The sequence below is a fragment of the Sminthopsis crassicaudata genome, chromosome 4 (assembly GCF_048593235.1).
Source record: "Sminthopsis crassicaudata isolate SCR6 chromosome 4, ASM4859323v1, whole genome shotgun sequence".
NCBI lineage: Eukaryota > Metazoa > Chordata > Mammalia > Dasyuromorphia > Dasyuridae > Sminthopsis > Sminthopsis crassicaudata.
Window position 1 is genome coordinate 414,304,073 of NC_133620.1, and position 18,600 is coordinate 414,322,672.

General features: G+C 33.7%; 1 protein-coding gene and 1 pseudogene across 3 annotated transcripts in view; both read right to left on the bottom strand.

Moving 5' to 3' along the window:
- Nucleotides 1-18,600, bottom strand: part of PLPPR5 (phospholipid phosphatase related 5) — a 173,602-nt gene that overhangs the window by 44,240 nt on the left and 110,762 nt on the right. The gene's annotated exons all lie outside the window — the stretch shown is intronic.
- Nucleotides 6,326-6,424, bottom strand: LOC141541974 (U6 spliceosomal RNA; annotated as a pseudogene).

The window sequence follows — 18,600 nt, forward strand, 5'->3', positions numbered from 1 at the left end:
CTTTTCTTTACCCTCTTTTGGGTCAACATTTTTTCCAATAAATTTGATGAAGTAATAAATGACTAAATTATTAAATTTATAGATGCAACAAAAATGGAAAGAATAACAAATACATTAGATGACAGAATCAGGCCTTTTTTAAAAAGAGAGATTTCCCTGGGCTAGAATGAGAGGCCAAATCTAATAAGATGAAACCAAATAGAACAAATCTGATTTAATTTTTCCTCCACATGATGACCATTTAGATATTTGCAGACAACAGTCATGTGTTTCCCTAGATATTTTCTTTTCTTAGGCTAAACATTCCTGGTTCCTTCAACAATTTTTTGTACTGAGTTATTTTAAGTACATTTATCATTCTGGTCATTGTATTCTGCTAATTTATTTCTTAATTAAATCTAGTGCCAATGATCAAATAGAATATACCAAATAGGGAGTGATAAGCAGAACTTTTATCTTCCTTGCTTTGAATACGCTTCTACTGCAGTTAAAATTACTTTCTTTCTTCTTCTTCTTTTTAAGGCTTCTATATCACTTTGTCATCTCTTATTGAATTTTTAGGCTAATGATATTTTCATTTTTTATTACAAAAACTCTTGTGAAAGTACATTTTCAATCAATCAACAAATATTTATTAAGTGCCTATTCTGTGACAATGTGCTAGGCACTAGGGATAGAGGCAGATGTAAATAATGAAATCTGTATTTGTATAGTTGATTCTTTGAATCATATACAGCAATTTCCATTTATCTCTGTTAAATGTCGTCTTGTTGGACTTGGTTCATCATTCCATTCTGTTGACATATTTTTGATCCTGATTCTATTTCTCAATGAGTTTGTTTCAAAGGACAAAGTTAGAAGCAACAGATAAAATTAATGAGAGGCACATTTTCCCTCAATATGAAGAGGGGAAACAACTTTCTAATTATTAGACTTTTTTAAAAAGTGTAATGGGTGAAGCTAAGTGGCACAGTATATAGAATGCTAGACCTAGTTGAGACTAGGTCAACATTCTGTTGACATATTTTTGATCCTGATTCTATTTCTCAATGAGTTTGTTTCAAAGGACAAAGTTAGAAGCAACAGATAAAATTAATGAGAGACACATTTTCCCTCAATATGAAGAGGGGAAACAACTTTCTAATTATTAGACTTTTTTAAAAAGTGTAATGGGTGAAGCTAAGTGGCACAGTATATAGAATGCTAGACCTAGTTGAGACTAGGTCAACATTCTGTTGACATATTTTTGATCCTGATTCTATTTCTCAATAAGTTTGTTTCAAAGGACAAAGTTAGAAGCAACAGATAAAATTAATGAGAGACACATTTTCCCTCAATATGAAGAGGGGAAACAACTTTCTAATTATTAGACTTTTTAAAAAAGTGTAATGGGTGAAGCTAAGTGGCACAGTATATAGAATGCTAGACCTAGTTGAGAAGACTCATCTTTCTAAGTTCAAATCTGGCCTTAGATACTTCCTAGCTGAGTGACCCAGGGAAAGTAACTTAGGCCTATTTGCCTTACTTTTCTCATCTGTAAAATGAAGTGCACAAGAAAATAGCCAATCCAAATCACTATTGATCAGAGAAATGCAAATTAAGACAACTCTGAGGTATCATTACACACCTGTCAGATTGGCTAAGATGACAGGAACAAATAACGATGAATGTTGGAGGGGCTGTGGGAAAACTGGGACACTGATGCATTGTTGGTGGAGTTGTGAAAGAATCCAACCATTCTGGAGAGCAATCTGGAACTATGCCCAAAAAGTTATCAAAATGTGCATACCCTTTGACCCAGCCATACTACTACTGGGCTTATACCCCAAGGAACTACTAGAGAAGGGAAAGGGTCCTGTATGAGCCAAAATGTTTGTGGCAGCCCTTTTCATAGTGGCTAGAAGCTGGAAGATGAATGGATGTCCATCAATTGGAGAATGGTTGGGTAAACTATGGTATATGAATGTTATGGAATATTATTGTTCTATAAGAAATGACCAACAGGAGAAATATAGAGAGGCTTGGAGAGACTTACATCAACTGATGCTGAGTGAAACGAGCAGAACCAGAAGATCATTATACACTTCAACAATGATACTGTACGAGGATGTATGCTGATGGAAGTGGATTTCTTCAACATAGAGAAGAGCTAATCCAATTCCAATTGATTAATGATGGAAAGAACCAGCTACATCCAGAAAAGGAACAATGGGAAATGAATGTAAACTGTTATTTTTACCTTCTGAATCCAATTCTTCCTGTGCAACAAAAAATTCGGTTCTACACACATATATTGTATCTAAATTATACTGTAATATATTTAACATATATAAGACTGCTTGCCATCTGGGGGAGGGGTTTGGGGGAGGAAGGGAAAAAATCTGAATAGAAGTAAGTGCAAGGGATAATGTTGTAAAAAATTACCCATGCATATGTACTGTCAAAAAATGTTATAATTATAAAATAAAATAAAAATAAATAAAAAAAAAAAAAAAGAAAATAGCCAATCACTCCAGTCTATCAAAAAAAAATACTAAATGCAGAAGACATAACTGAAATGACTGAAAAAAAGGATGAATTGCCTAATGAGACATCAAATTCCCCTTCACTATAGGTCTTCAGGTGGAGGCTGGATGATTACTTTTTCTAGTTGTCAGAAAGGGATTTTTTTCCTATTAAGTTATGGGTTGAATTGTATAGAGCATCACTAAGGTCCTATTGTAGTTCTGAGATTCGGTGAAAACTACAATTTTCAATCAGTTTCAATTATAGCATTAGAGAACGTGGATATAATCATAGTATATAAATTTACATATAAAATCAGATTTGGAAGAGTTGATTTTAAAATAAGTTTTAAGTTCAAAACTAATTATATTTTGTAGTCTTTGTAACATGGCCTTAAGATTTAGTTCTAGTGACCAAACTTGCCTTTAAATGATAAAATATTGTATCCTTTTAATTATACATAACACTTACCAGAGTCAGAATTACAACAAAACAAATATGAAAGAGAAAATGCAATAACTGTGGAAATAATGAATAGACATCTGTCTAGACCTCTGACTTCTCATTCGGTAATAAGGATGAATTAGTGACAATTAACCTCACTTCATATGAAGTTTAAAAGTTAAAAACTTTTATACTTATCAGTAACTTGATTTCTCCTCAATCCAACAAGTTCTTTCCTTGAATAGTTTATAAAGTTAAGCTTTCTCATGCGTAGGCCTATTGCAAATCTATGTACAGAATATGGAACATACCTGTTTTAATTTTAAGTGATGAATAATATTATTTATGACAAGAAAGCTAGTTTTGACTGCAAAATTTGGATACTATATTGATATTGAGAAATATTTTTATTAAAGACCATGACACTAATGTTATGCTCAGAAAATGCTTTGAAAAATAGATGATTCAACAATATTGTCAGTCACTTGCCCACTAACTACCTCAGGCTTAGTCAAAACACATGAACCCAGAACTTCACTTGATTAGAAAAGAAGAAGCATGGAAGTTACTATTCTACATTTTTCCATTTTAGATTCTTATGAAATTTATAAATCATTGTGTTTGACTCTTCTAGGGAAACCTTTTTATCTTAAATAATTAAGTGTGGGTCAATGCCTAGTTTATGCAAGGTAACTGGGGAAATATTTCATAATCTACATGGAAAAATGCAACTTTCTGAGTGCTTTGTATGGCACAAAGCACAACCCTCTATGAGAAATGGGATTTCCAATTCTTGGCTGAAACCCTTTGAGTTTATGCTCTGCTATTTTGACCTAAATTAAGGAAGTGATCAAGAAATTTAATTTGATGCAGATGTGTATAGCATAGATGGAGCATGAAGGAAGAAACTGAAAAACAAAATCATGTATATTTATACTTATGTAAATATATATGTATATATGTACACATATTATGATGATAGCTACAATATTCACTAAGCATGAGGTGAATATCATATTTTTTCTGGCTTTGTATTATATAGCACATAGCATTGAGATGAGCCATGGAAAAGTACTTATGAGAAAATTTGAGTAATTTCTAAAAATTAACTTCAACTCTGATGTAACTTTTCTAATATTCATTATTCTTCATGATAGTCATAATGCTAAACATATACTTTAACTGAATAATGGAAATTAACTGAAAGAATTGAAGTATGCCATTACCAAACTGCTGTCAGTGATCCGTGAAAGATTACTGAACATGAGAAAGGCACTGCAAGATTGAAAAAAAAAGGTGAACATCCTTACTGGGTCAAGGGAGAGGAATGTGGCTTAATTCTGCAAATTCTGGACTTTATTAAATGAAAGATCTGTAAACATTTGCAAAAGAAATAGCATTTAAAAAGCCCAGAATTTCTTGATCAAGAATAGGTTATGTCAAACTAGCCTCAGAGGGTTACTGGGAGATCAGAGGAATGATGAAGAGAGAATAAATGTGGTTTCAGCAGTGCATTTGACAGTTGTCTCATGCTAGCTTTGTGTATGAGATGAAGATGTATAGACCAGCTGACAGTCAATTTATTAGATTAGGAATTGGTTGAATAGCTTGCAAGGATCATTCGTGGACTACTTCCCATTTTAAGGGAGACTTCAAATCTAAAACCTAAGGGTTTTGTCATTGGTCAAAATTTTTATTAGTGACTTTAATGATACAAAAAAGACATTGTCAAATTTTAGATGAAAGGAATCTGGGAATGAAAGCTAACACACAGGATGATTGAAATAGAAAAAAATCTCAACAATATTAAACACTGAGTAGAATCTAAAACTTGTAATTTTAGAGAAAGAAATTTATTAATTTACATGTTCATACACATAAGAAAAAACAATATTAAAATGCCTTTTCTTTCACCCTCTTCTTAACTGTTTACAGTCTGATTTTCAATGTCATTTTTCTATCAAAACTTCACTCACTATCAAAACTATCATATTTGTGATGGACGTCCTTCAGGATACTCCCCTATGCCCTCTTCTTTTTGTTTTTTATGAAACTTCATTGATTTCCATGGATTCAATTATCATCTCTATTCTGATGGTTCTCAGATCTATTAAATCTGGCTCTATCCTCTCTCCTAACTCCAGTCTCACATGTCTAGCTGCTAATTTGACACCTCAAAATAGATATCTTCAATTCATTATGCCCCAAAATGAACTCATAATTTTTCCTTTATACTCTTCCTCCTGAACTTCCTTGTTACTGACAAGGACATCATGATGCTCCCATTCACTGAGGCTGACATTCTCATTCTCTCTCATAACTCATATCTAATCTCATGCCCAATTCTATTGATTTTAACTCTATGACTTCATTTATATATGCCTATTTCCCTCCTCAGACATTCTATTACTCTGATACAGGTCTTTTTTCCCTCTTGCCAGGACTATTGACACAGCCTGCAGTTAACATCCCTTTCTTGTCTCTCTACATTCCACTCCATCCTCCACTTTGCTAAAATATCTTTCTTGAAATGCAAATCTAACCATGTTCTTCTATTCAATGAAGTCTGTTTCCTATAATTTCCTCCTAACCCCATATGACATGGAGTCTAATAACACCAAGTCTCCTCTTTATACTTCATCTCTCTAATCTAGGCTTTTTCACATGCTATCCTACATGCTTGGAATATTCTCCTCATATTTTATTTCTGGATTTCTTCAAGGCTGAGCAAAAATTTCATCTTCTACAAGGATTCCTTCCTAATCTTCTTTCATTTTAGTCCTTCCTCTCTGTTACAGATTCCTCTCCAGTTTATCAAGTTTCCCCCACTAGACTGTGAGCTCCTTGAGAGCATTTCTTTTTAATCCCAGCACTTATCATAGTGGCTGGTAAATAATAATCATTTAGTAATTGATTATTAACTAACAGAAGTAAAACTAGATAGTATTCCATATTTTTTAAAAGGTGGAGTTTTATTGTATTTCAAATTCAATATTTTTACATTCCTTTGGCCACACTTTTTACGCCATTTCCCCCAGAAACAGTATACTTTATTTTTGTATAAATTTTTAACCATTCTCTGTCAGAACAAACTGGCATGATGGATAGTGTATGGTGGGTCTGGAATTGGGAAAACCTGAGTTCAATACACATGCATAGATAACTGAGCAAGTCATTTAAACACCCTTTATCTCATTTCCTCAATTATAAAATAGGGGTAACAATACTTACCTATTAGAGTTGTTATGAGAATCAAATAAAATAATAATTATAAAGCCTGGGACAAAGTAGATATTTAAGAAATGATTATTGTCTTCTTTCTTAATAGTCTTCTTTACTAGTCTTTTGTTTTCTTTCTAATTCTAATTCTTTTCTTTTTAATGTGGAAAGCTTCACAAATTTGCATGTCATCCTTGCACAAAGGCCAGGCTAATCTTCTCTGTATCATTCCAATTTTAGCATGTGCTACTGAAGCAAGTACTGTCTTTCTAATTCTTAAGATGGACATTACTCAAGGTCATATATTTGCACACACACATTCCTCCAGTATCCCATTTCTTGTACCCTGGTGCTTTCACTCTTCCCTCACCCTCACTTTTATGGTCTAATCAGTTATCAAGCCTTATAAATACAACTTCAATAATAATGAGCCTACTTTATCTCTATTTCTATTCCTAATATACCATTGCAACATTTTGAATAATTGCAATGGCCTTCCACATCCATTTTCTCCCTTTTATTCTACTATTTGATTTTATCCCTGTAAGACTACATCTATGCAGTTTACAATCAAATACCTCTCCTCTATTCTTTCCCCTCCTCTTATGTCACTGTCCTCCTCTCAGTCTCTGTGTCTGTCTCTCACATCCCTAGATTCTCTTCTGAGTTCCAGTCCTTGTGTTGTCTTTGATCAGTGAATTGCTGAGAATAGCTAAGGCATTCATAGTTGAGCATCTTACAATTTTGCTGTTACTTTATACATAGTGCAATTCACTTTGCTTCAGCTTATATAAGTCAGATTTTTCTGAGTGCTTCCTGTTCATTATCTTTTAGAGTGCAATAGTATTCCACACATCTCAGTTTGTTCAACCATTCCACAATTAATGGATATTTCCTCAATTTCCAATTTTTTTTTGCTTCCCCAAAAGAAATGCTATAAATATTTTTGTATATATAGGTCCCCTTGGTTTTTTAAAAATCTCTTTTGGGATTAAGACTTATGGGTAGCATGGCTTTAGAGCCCTTTTAGCACAGTTCCAGCTTGCTCTACAGAATAGCTGAATCAGTTTACAACACTACCAACAATGCATTAATTTTTCATTTTTTCCAACATCTCTTTCACCAGTTCTCATTTTTCTTTTCTGCCCTATTAGCCAATTGAATAGGTGTGACACTAGCATCTCAGTCTAGTCATCTTTTCTATAAATCCCTCTTCTCTTATCTCTTTCCCCTTCTACTTTCCTATAGGATAAAATAGATTTTTATATCAATAGAGGGTATCTATTAATATGTCTTATAATGAATTCTGATAAGAATAAGATTCACTCCCCCTTACTTTTTACTTCTTTAAATATTAAATAAGAATAATTTACCCCATTCTATCTGTCCCTTTTCATTTCTCTCAGTACATTCTCTTTATTAATTTTATTTTTTTAGATATCCTGCTTTCATATTCAACTCACACTTATGCCTTTTAAAGATGAGTGTGTGTGTGTGTGTGTGTGTGTGTGTGTGTGTGTGTGTGTGTGTTTATATGTATGTGTGTTTCAAGTTTCATCTTTTTAGGTAGGAATATAAACAGCTTAATCTTATTAAGTCCCTTATTATTTCCTTTTTATGCTTCTATAGAGTGTTGTATTTAAAAGGCAAATTTTCTATTTAATTTTGATCTTTTCATCAGTAAAGCTTGAAAGTTCTCTACTTCATTGGATATCTTTTCCCTTGAAGGATTATACTCAGTTTTGCAAGGAACATGATTCTTTATTGTAATTCTATCTCATGTGTTTTCCAGAATATCATATTCAAAGCCCTCCAATTCTTTAATACATAAGCTGCTACATCTTGTGTTACCATGACTAAGTATGATGGTTTGTTTGTGACTACTTGCAACATTTTTTCCTTTACTTAGAAGACCTGGAATTTGCCTATAATATTCATGGGAGTTTTCATTTTGGGGTCTCTTTTAGAATGTAACTGATGGATTCTTTCAATTTCTATTTTACCATCTTGTTCTGAAATATGAGGATAGTTTTCCTTGATAACTACTTAAAAAATGATGTCTAACTTCTTTTTTGTTTGATCATGATCACGTGTGTGTGTTTGTGTGTGTGTGTGTGTGTGTGTGTGTGTGTGTGTATGTGTGTGCACCTGCGCATCAAATACAAGCAACAGTAATTTATGGTGCCTTATGGGGAAGGGATTGTTCCAGTCTATAGAACAAAGGTTCTTCACTTCTGTTTTGTCCAAGAAAATGAAAATAAACTTGCTGTGTCTCTGCTACTGGCTAAATAAAATGAAATAAAATATAATTACTTCAGTATTTTTGGTGCATTCTTTACCAAACTATTGACTCATTTTTCATTATTTTTTTGCATCCCTTATTTCTCCTCCCAATTTTTCCTCTACTTCTCTTACTTCATTTTCAAAATCCTTTTTAAGCTTTTTAATGGCCTAATACCTATTCATTTTTTTATCTTGAAATTTCTATGTAGGAGATTTGACATTGTTATTTTACTCTGAATGTGTGTTTTGATCTTCCTTATTATCATAATAGCTTTCTATGGTCAGAATTTTTTTTTCTATTGTTTGCTTATTTTTCCAGCTTATTACTTAACTTTTTACTCTTTGTTAAAGTAGGGCTCTGATTCCTGGTTGGAGGGCAACCTGTCTTAAGCTTCAGGGGGTTTGTGCAGCTGTTTTCAGAGATACTTCTAGGGTTCTGTACATTTTTAGTTCTTCCAAGTTTGTATGATCCAAGAAAAAAATTTTACTATACTCTTGACCTATGCTTTGGTCTGTGAATTACCACATGCATTCTTTTCTGCCTTGAAATTGTGAGGAAAGTCTTCAATCCACTGTGGTTGCAAGCTCTTGTGTGCTAGTGCTTTTCATCCCCCTGGGATTGCTACCCATTACTGACAACTGGATCCAAATATGGACAAAGTAACAGAGTCCTTCCTCAGTGCTGGCAATAAAATTCCACTAATCCCCTTCTGATTAGATGTCTGATCTCCTTACTGTCTGTGAGTTGTGAGCTTTAGAAGCAGCCAGTGATGCTGCTAATTCAATGGCTCCCAAGGCCTGCTCTTGGTTTACTGAGGTCAGACTGTGCTGGAAAGGCTTGTGCTGGACCATGATCTATTCTCACTGAGGTGGGGCACATCTTTCCTGCTAATATTCTAAGTTGCATTAAGCTGTAAAATTGTTTAATTCTGTCTTTTTGTATGTGTGTGTGTGTATGGGGTGGTCTGCCATTCTAGAGTCATTTTATTTAAAGATATTTGGAAGGATTTGGGAAAGAGCTTAAACAATTTTCTGCCTTGGTTCAGCCTTCTTGGCCGTGTCTCTGAGAGTGAGTTAGCTATGCATTTTAGAAAGAAATACATTAAGCTACAACATAGGCTGAAAAGCATTTCCAATATGGTAGAGTTGCCATATAAAGATCATTTGGAGAAATAGAGCATGCTTAGCTTGAAAAAATGTAAACTGAAATTCTCTGAGAAAAGGTGGGATGGAAATGTGAAAATTTATAGCTAAAAACTTATGGTACAGGGGATTGACCCCTAAGCTTAGAATCATGAAGAGATGAGTTGAAATTTGGCCTCAGACACTTACTAGTTCACTCTGGGTAAGTCACTTAACCTCCATATATCTCAACTTTCTTAACTATAAAATGGATTCAATATAATATAATAATCCACTTTCCAGAGTTGTTATAAAGCTCAAATGGCATAATAATTGTAAGCCACTTAGCACAGATCTTGGCACATAGTAATATGTACTTAAATGCTTATTTTCTTTCCTTCCTTTAGCCTTATTTTCAACAATTTGAAGGATTATCTAAAGGAAGAAGCATTTTATTTATCCTTCTTGGATCCAGAAAACAGAATTAGGAGAAATGAATGCTGATGATAGATAGACTGAGGTTTGATATTACCCTCCAAGCAATTTGATCCATCTAAAAGCAGAAAAGGCTGTTTTAGGAAGTAATGAGTATGCACTCACAGGAAGTCTTAAAGAAGAGGCTAATATCCATTACTAATCCTGTATGCCAGAGAGAAATAAAGAGAAAAAACAAAAGGACATATATATATATGTATATATATACATGTATATATACATATATATATATATATATATGTATATAATATCTAAAATATTCATAGCAACCTTTTTTAGTAGTGGCAAAGAATTGGAAATTGAGAGGATGCCCAGCAATTGTGTAATGGCTGAATAGATACTGGAGCATATAATTACAATGGAATACTATTGTACCAAAAGAAATGATAAATAGAATAGTCTCAGGAAAAACATAGAAAGACTCACTTGGACTGAAGCAAAGTAAAGTAAGCAGAATCAGGAGAACATTGTAGTCAATAACAGAAATATTATATGATGATCAATTGGGAATGACTTAGCTATTCTCAGCAATACAATACAATTCTCAACAATAAATGATTTAAGACAACCCTATTTTTATGATGATTTATGATGAAAAATGCTATCCAAATCTAGAGAAAGCATTTTTGAATGCAAATCAAAGAATACTTTTTTTACTTTATTTTTCTTGGAGTTTTTTGTTTGTGCTTTCTTTTACAACATGATTAATATGGAAATATATTTTGCATGATTGCACATGCATAACCTATATCAAATTGCTTGCCATCTTTGAGAGGAAGGAAAGAGAAGAGGGAGAAAGAATTTTCAGATCAATTAAAAAAAAGATGTTAAAATTGTTTTTACATGTGATTAGGGAAAATAAAATATTTTTAAAAAGAAACAAAAAAGAGTCTGATATTTAGTAGAAAGATTCATATTCATTTATTTGTATATTACCTCTGAATTTGTTCCAACTCTGAGATTATGTGATTCTTTTAACTCTTAGAGAAAAGGAAGATAAGAGTAAAAGAAGGATAAAGTTAATTAGAAATATATATCATCATCATTATAGCTAACAATTATATAGTGCTATAAAGTCTGCAAAGGACTTTATATACAATATCTCCTTTGATCCTCAGAAGAAGCTTGGGAAATAGGTATTATTGTTATTATTTACTATTTATTAATGAGGAAATTGAGACTGAGATTGGTTAGATAAAACTCATCCAGGGTCATATAGCCAATAAAAGAATAAAGCAGAACTTGAACTCATATCTTTTTGACTTTGGGTCGTTCTCTCTATCTATTGATCCATTTAATCACTTTAGTTACAAGGCTTGCCTAGTTTTATCTAAATATTTTGATATGCTACATGTATAAAAGCCTAAGAAAAATAGTTAGTGGGAATAGATCATAACACACTGCCTTTGCTGCTAGCTCTTCTGATGCTTCTTTCTATTTTCTCTCTCTATTTCTTGCCTCATGAAAGGAACTGCCAAGCCAAAATTTGTGTAGACAGGTAAGTAGTGTGAATAAAAACAATGATATGGTACCTACAATACTACATACAGGCAAATTCTCTTATTTCAGAGAAGAACGGAGAGCAATATAATGCATAATGCATTAGGCAAAATAATAGATGTGGAGTTAGAGAACACTATCTGTGTGATCATTAGCAAGTCTTTAAATCTCTGGGTCTCTCACTTCTCCCATATGTAAAATAGAAGTGAGCAAGCTGGAATTTGAGACCTTTCTAGCTCTAAGTTTAATAATAGGATTTGATAATAAAGAACAGATGGAGGCAGCACAGGAAATCTAATCCAGATACAATAGACCTAGATACAGATTTGTCATCCTGACTAGTTCTAAAAAATATCTAAAATAAAGTTATCTAAAAGATAACTCAGTGATAACTCAGAAAAGTAATGAGGAGGTAGAGAAAAGAAGAGGCTCAGCATGACCTGATACTGATATCCGTGGAGGATCACACCCTCTTGGAAATATTAGTCAAAATAGAAACTTATTCTGAAATTGCTACAAGAATTCCTACTCTACATTAGAAAGAGCCCATTGTAACCCTTGCTTAGACCTTTAATATCATCATCATCATCATTGTCATCATCATCCTCAGCATTTCTCCTCCTCCTCAGCATTTCTCCTCCTCCTCAGCATTTCTTCTCCTCCTCTTCCTCCTCCTCCTCCTCTTCCTCCTCCTCCTCCTCCTCCTCCTCCTCCTCCTCCTCCTCCTCCTCCTCCTCCTCCTCCTCCTCCTCCTCCTCCTCCTCCTCCTCCTTCTTCTTCTTCTTCTTCTTCTTCTTCTTCTTCTTCTTCTTCTTCTTCTTCTTCTTCTTCTTCCTTCTTCTTCTACTTCTTGTTTTCCTTCTCTTCTTTCCAGATAGGTATACAAATATGGGTATACACACATGTGCAGATACATGAACATATATACATATTCACAAATATATTTCCACTGGAAGGTAATCTCAGAGAGAAGACAATCACAACTGTGGGGAATACTGAGGCTTGACACAGTTAAATGACTTACAGAATGTCACATCACCAGTAAATATGGGTCTTACAGATCAGGAGTGAAACAAGGTTGCCCACTATCACCATTACTATTCAATATAGTACTAGAAACGCTAGCCTCGGCAATAAGAGCCGAGAAAGAGATTCAAGGAATTAGAGTAGGAAATGAGGAAATTAAACTATCACTTTTTGCAGATGACATGATGGTATACTTAGAGAACCCCAAAGACTCTGCTAAAAAGCTACTAGAAATAATTCAAAATTTCAGCAAAGTGGCAGGATACAAAATAAATCCACATAAATCCTCGGCATTTTTATATATCACTAACAAAATGCAACAGCAAGAGATACAAAGAGAAATTCCATTCCAAACAAATGTTGAGAGTATAAAATATTTGGGAATCCATCTACCAAAGAAAAGTCAGGAATTATATGAGAAAAATTACAAAACACTTGCCACAAAAATAAAATCAGATTTAAATAATTGGAAAGACATTCAGTGCTCTTGGATAGGCCGAGCGAATATAATAAAGATGACAATACTCCCCAAACTAATCTATTTATTTAGTGCTGTACCAATCAGACTCCCAAGAAACTATTTCAATGACCTAGAAAAAATAACAACAAAATTCATATGGAAGAATAAAAGGTCGAGAATTGCAAGGGAACTAATGAAAAAAAACTCAGAGGAAGGTGGTCTAAGTGTACCTGATCTAAAGCTATATTATATAGCAGCAGTCACCAAAACCATTTGGTATTGGCTAAGAAATAGACCGGTAGATCAGTGGAACAGATTAGATACAAAGGACAAAAAAGGGTACATCTATAGCAATCTAATCTTTGACAAACCCAAAGATTCCAACATTAGGGATAAAAATTCATTATTCGGAAAAAACTGTTGGGAAAACTGGAAATTAGTATGGCAGAAATTAGATATGGATCCACACTTAACACCATATACCAAGATAAGATCAAAATGGGTCCATGATTTAGGCATAAAGAGGGAGATAATAAATAGATTAGAGGAACAGAGGATAATCTACCTCTCAGACTTGTGGAGGAGGAAGGAATTTATGACCAGAGGAGAACTAGAGATCATTATTGATCACAAAATAGAAGATTTTGATTACATCAAACTAAAAAGTTTCTGTACAAATAATACTAATGCAAACAAGATTAGAAGGGAAGTAACAAATTGGGAAAATATTTTTAAAAACAAAGGTTCTGACAAAGGTCTCATTTCCAAAATATATAGAGAATTGACCATAATTTATAAGAAACCGAACCATTCTCCAATTGATAAATGGTCAAAGGATATGAACAGACAATTCTCAGAGGAAGAAATTGAAACTATATCCACTCACATGAAAGAGTGTTCCAAATCACTACTGATCAGAGAAATGCAAATTAAGACCACTCTGAGATACCACTACACACCTGTCAGATTGGCTAAGATGACAAGAACAAATAATGATAAATGTTGGAGGGGATGTGGGGAAATTGGGACACTAATACATTGCTGGTGGAGTTGCGAAAGAATCCAGCCATTCTGGAGAGCAATCTGGAATTATGCCCAAAAAGTTATCAAACTGTGCATACCCTTTGATCCAGCAGCCCTACTACTGGGATTATATCCCAAAGAAATACTAAAGAGCGGAAAGAGACATATATGTGCCAAAATGTTTGTGGCAGCTCTTTTTGTTGTAGCTAGAAACTGGAAGATGAATGGATGTCCATCAGTTGGAGAATGGTTGGGTAAATTGTGGTATATGAAGGTTATGGAATATTATTGCTCTGTAAGAAATGACCAGCAGGAGGAATACAGAGAGGCCTGGAGAGACTTAAATCAACTGATGCTGAGTGAAATGAGCAGAACCAGAAGATCACTGTACACTTCAACAACAATACTGTATGAGGATGTATTCTGATGGAAGTGGAAATCTTCAACATAAAGAAGATCCAACTCACTTCCAGTTGATCAATGATGGACAGAGGTAGCTACACCCAGAGAAGGAACACTGGGAAGTGAATGTAAATTGTTAGCACTAATATCTGTCTGCCCAGGTTGCATGTACCTTCGGATTCTAATGTTTATTGTGCAACAAGAAAATGATATTCACACACATGTATTGTACCTAGACTATATTGTAACACATGTAAAATGTATGGGACTGCCTGTCATCAGGGGGAGGGAATAGAGGGAGGGGGGGTAATTTGGAAAAATGAATACAAGGGATAATATTATAAAAAAAAATATATATATATAATAAAAAAATTAAAAAAAATGTGGATCTTACAATTTAGATCCTCAGCTGTTAATGTAAAATTCAGAAGTTTTTATGTTCTATTTTCTACTGTCTTTCAACATCAAATGTGAAAGCTGTAACTCTTCTCTACTGTCCTTGAGCATTTGGCAGTTTGAGTTACTTTGAAATTATGCTGCAAGTCTTATTTTCTAACTTGGCAGATAAGGGAGTATATAACAATAAATTGCTTAAAAATGATAATAATAATAATGCAGGAAGGATGCTGAAATTGATTGCTCATGTTTACTTAGTTTCTAATCTAATTATGAAATTAAAAAGACCAGATGCCCAAACATATCGCACATAACTCTGAAATATAAGATTATGTAATTTAATTTTTCATCTCAAATGTAATTACAGAATACATATTACATGTAAAGTACATATATGTGCCCATGGAGTATGATGAGCATGCCCCAAAGTCCCTTAATGTGCCAACAACACCATCATAATACTAGGCATGACAAAGAATCAGACTCCTTTAGGAGAAGTGCAACCTTCCCAGGTATCTCTGCTGCTACTTTTTACTTCTTCAATTGCCTTTTTCTGCTTGCAATTCTTTGAATGAGGCAGAAGGATTCATACCTGGCTTATTTTCTCCACAATCTCAGGATGGTCTATAATCCTTCATTTTTCTTCCCTCCTCATGTCATATTATTTAGATGCCTCCTGCCATTCCACTTCAGTCTCATAAGAAAATACATACTTAATCAAGACAAACCTCACTATTTGTGCTAGTGATTCCATTCCATGTCACCTTTCTAGCAGATTGCCTCCTCAAACATCTCTAGTCTCACTTATCTTTAGTCATTATCTGTCTATTGGCTGCTTCCCTACCACCTAGAAACATGCTTATGTCTCTTCAATCTCAAAAAACAAGCAAAAAACCAATCTGGCCCTTCCATGTCTATGAATTCTTATCCCACATTTCTTCTGCCTTTTCTTGTTAAACTCTTGAGAAAGCTATCTATGATAGACACCTTTACTTCCTCTTATTTACTTTAATTCTTAACTCTCTACATTCTTGAGCCAAACCTTCTATCTCCAAAGATACCATTCTAAGGGACTTGTCTCAATTCTCATCCCTTTTTTTTTTTAACCTTTCTACATCCTTTGATTTTATTGATCACTCCCTTCTTTTTGACATTTCATTTCTCTCTAAATTTTCTGGACAGGATTCTTCCCTAGTTAATCTGCTATCCACTTTTCAGTATCCTTTGCTGGATATTCATCTAGGCCATAGGCACTAATTGTGGAGGTCCCACACATTTTTGTCCTGGGATCTTTTTCTTACATACTGTTTCACCTGGGGATCTTATCAGATTTGGATATTGGATTAAATTATCTCTTTAATTTATCTCTTTAATTATCTCTTTGCTAACAATCCTCAAATCAATTTAGTTAACCCTACCTCTTTACTGACTTCCAGTCTCAAACCTCCAACTACCTACAGATAGCTCAACCTGTATGTCCAAGAGATATCTTAAACTCAACATACCCAAACTGAACACATTATCTACTCATATTTCCAAACTTCCTTATTACTATCAAGGTTGTGACCATTCTCCCAGTCTCCCAGGCTTACAAAATAGGTGTCATCGTTGATCCTTCAAGATGTCTCTCCTCCTCTGTGCCTAATCTGCTGCAAAGACTTGTGGATTCTACCTTTTTAACATCTCTTAAATATGCTCCCTTCTCTCCCTTGATAATTCCATTATCCTGGGTTGAGGCCTTTATCTCTATATTCCTAGACTTTTGTTTTTATTTATTCATTCATTTGTTCATTTATTTATATTTGCTTGTTTGTTTATTTATTTATTTATTATGCATTAGCTGATTAGTCTATTAAAAGTCTCCCTCATTCAAGCCCCATACTCTATTCAGCTACCAAAATTATTTCCCTAATCATGTCTTATGCATTGACTCAATAGATCTCATTTACTTCCTATAATCCTCAATATTAAATATACAATTCTCCATTCATAATTCAAAGATTTCCATAAATGAGAACCCTTTTCTGGTATTTTTATACCTAATACCCTCCTGCAAACTCCTCAATCCAGTAATACTTGTCTCCTTGCTTTTTCTCAATTGAGATATTCAATTAAGACTCTTGGTATTCTTCCTGGGCTGTTGATTGGTTTTAAACAGTTCACCTCGGCATATATATAAAATGTAGGGGTTCAATTGAAGTTAATTTGGGTTCAATGTAGTCCCTTTGATAATTAGGAGCAGCTAAGTCTCACAGTGCAATTTCTCTTTCTGAGAATAAATCTGGCCTCAAACATTTACTAATTGTGTGATCCTGGGCAAGTCACTTAATCCCATTTACCTCAGTTTTTTCATCTGTAAAAATGGGCTAGAGAAGAAAATAGCAAAACACTAGTATCTGCCAAGAAAACGCTACATGGGGTCACAAGGAGGTGAACATTACTGAAAAATAACTGCACAAAAACCTGTGTCATCTTGGGCTATCTGAAAATATCACTTAACTTCCATATGAAAAGGCTGAATTATTGGTCTTTTAGAGATCTTTTAGAGATCCAACTCTAGACCTACAAATACATGATCTTATGAATGAACATTTATTAAATACATAATTTGTGCTAACTATTGTGGTAGGCATAGATGATACAAAGATACAAATGAAACTGTATCCATCCAAAATATTGCATGGATACAAGATAGACATACAAATAAATAAAGGAATATACACAGTAATTAAAATAAGTTAAAATGTAGAAAAATATATCTTATGGCACAATTCTAAGAAAGTGATCATCACCAGATTTTAACATTCATTGACTAGCAAGCAAATGAAAGCATGAAAATGAATATTACTATTAAATATTATAAAATATGCATTATAATCTCAGGGGAGTTTATTATGGATAAATTAACTATGTTGTTTGTGCTTTGGTTTTTCAAAAGGACAAAAGGTAAAGGCAGCATCTTCGAAAATTATTCAAAAAATGTCCAAATTAAAAGAAGATTGGATATTCAATTCAAGTCACAGAATAATTCAAATCACTCTTCTGTTAAATCTGCAATTTGTGTTTTCCTTTGGTAACAACTACTTATGATTCACTATTACTAGTCTGAGACTTTCTTAAGGAAAGGGATTTTTTGGCTTAGCAGAAAAAACACAGAAATGGGAAGAGTTCCAACTAAAACTATAGGCAAGTCATTTGGTATGTTTGAATCTGTATGAAAAACAGGAACAGTAATTTATACTACTTGCTTTATGGGATCTTTGAAGATAAGAGGATTATTCACTTAAAACTGGAAAGTATCTTAAAGGTCACTGAGTCCAACATCCTCATTTTATAGGTAAGGTCATTGACAGGTTAAGTGATTTGGCCAGGATCATCTAGCTAGTAAATAAGCTGATATTTAGCATATAAGCAAAACTAACAGACAATAAAAGCAACTTTGGTAAATGGAAAGTAATGTAAATGGAGAAAATTATAATGCATAACTAACTTCCTGCTCTTCTTGACTCCAAGCTTAATTCTCTATAGACTTCACCACTGCTATCTCTAAAGTTAACTGAGATTATGATTTAAGATATTTTGTATCTAGTTTAATACTTTGATGTGACCATATTCTTATTGGTGTATATAGTTCCCCTGATCTCAACTCACTCATGCCTTCATTTCCTATGTGATTCTTTTCTCTGTTCTTCAATATATACTCCATCTACCTACCATATTCTGGC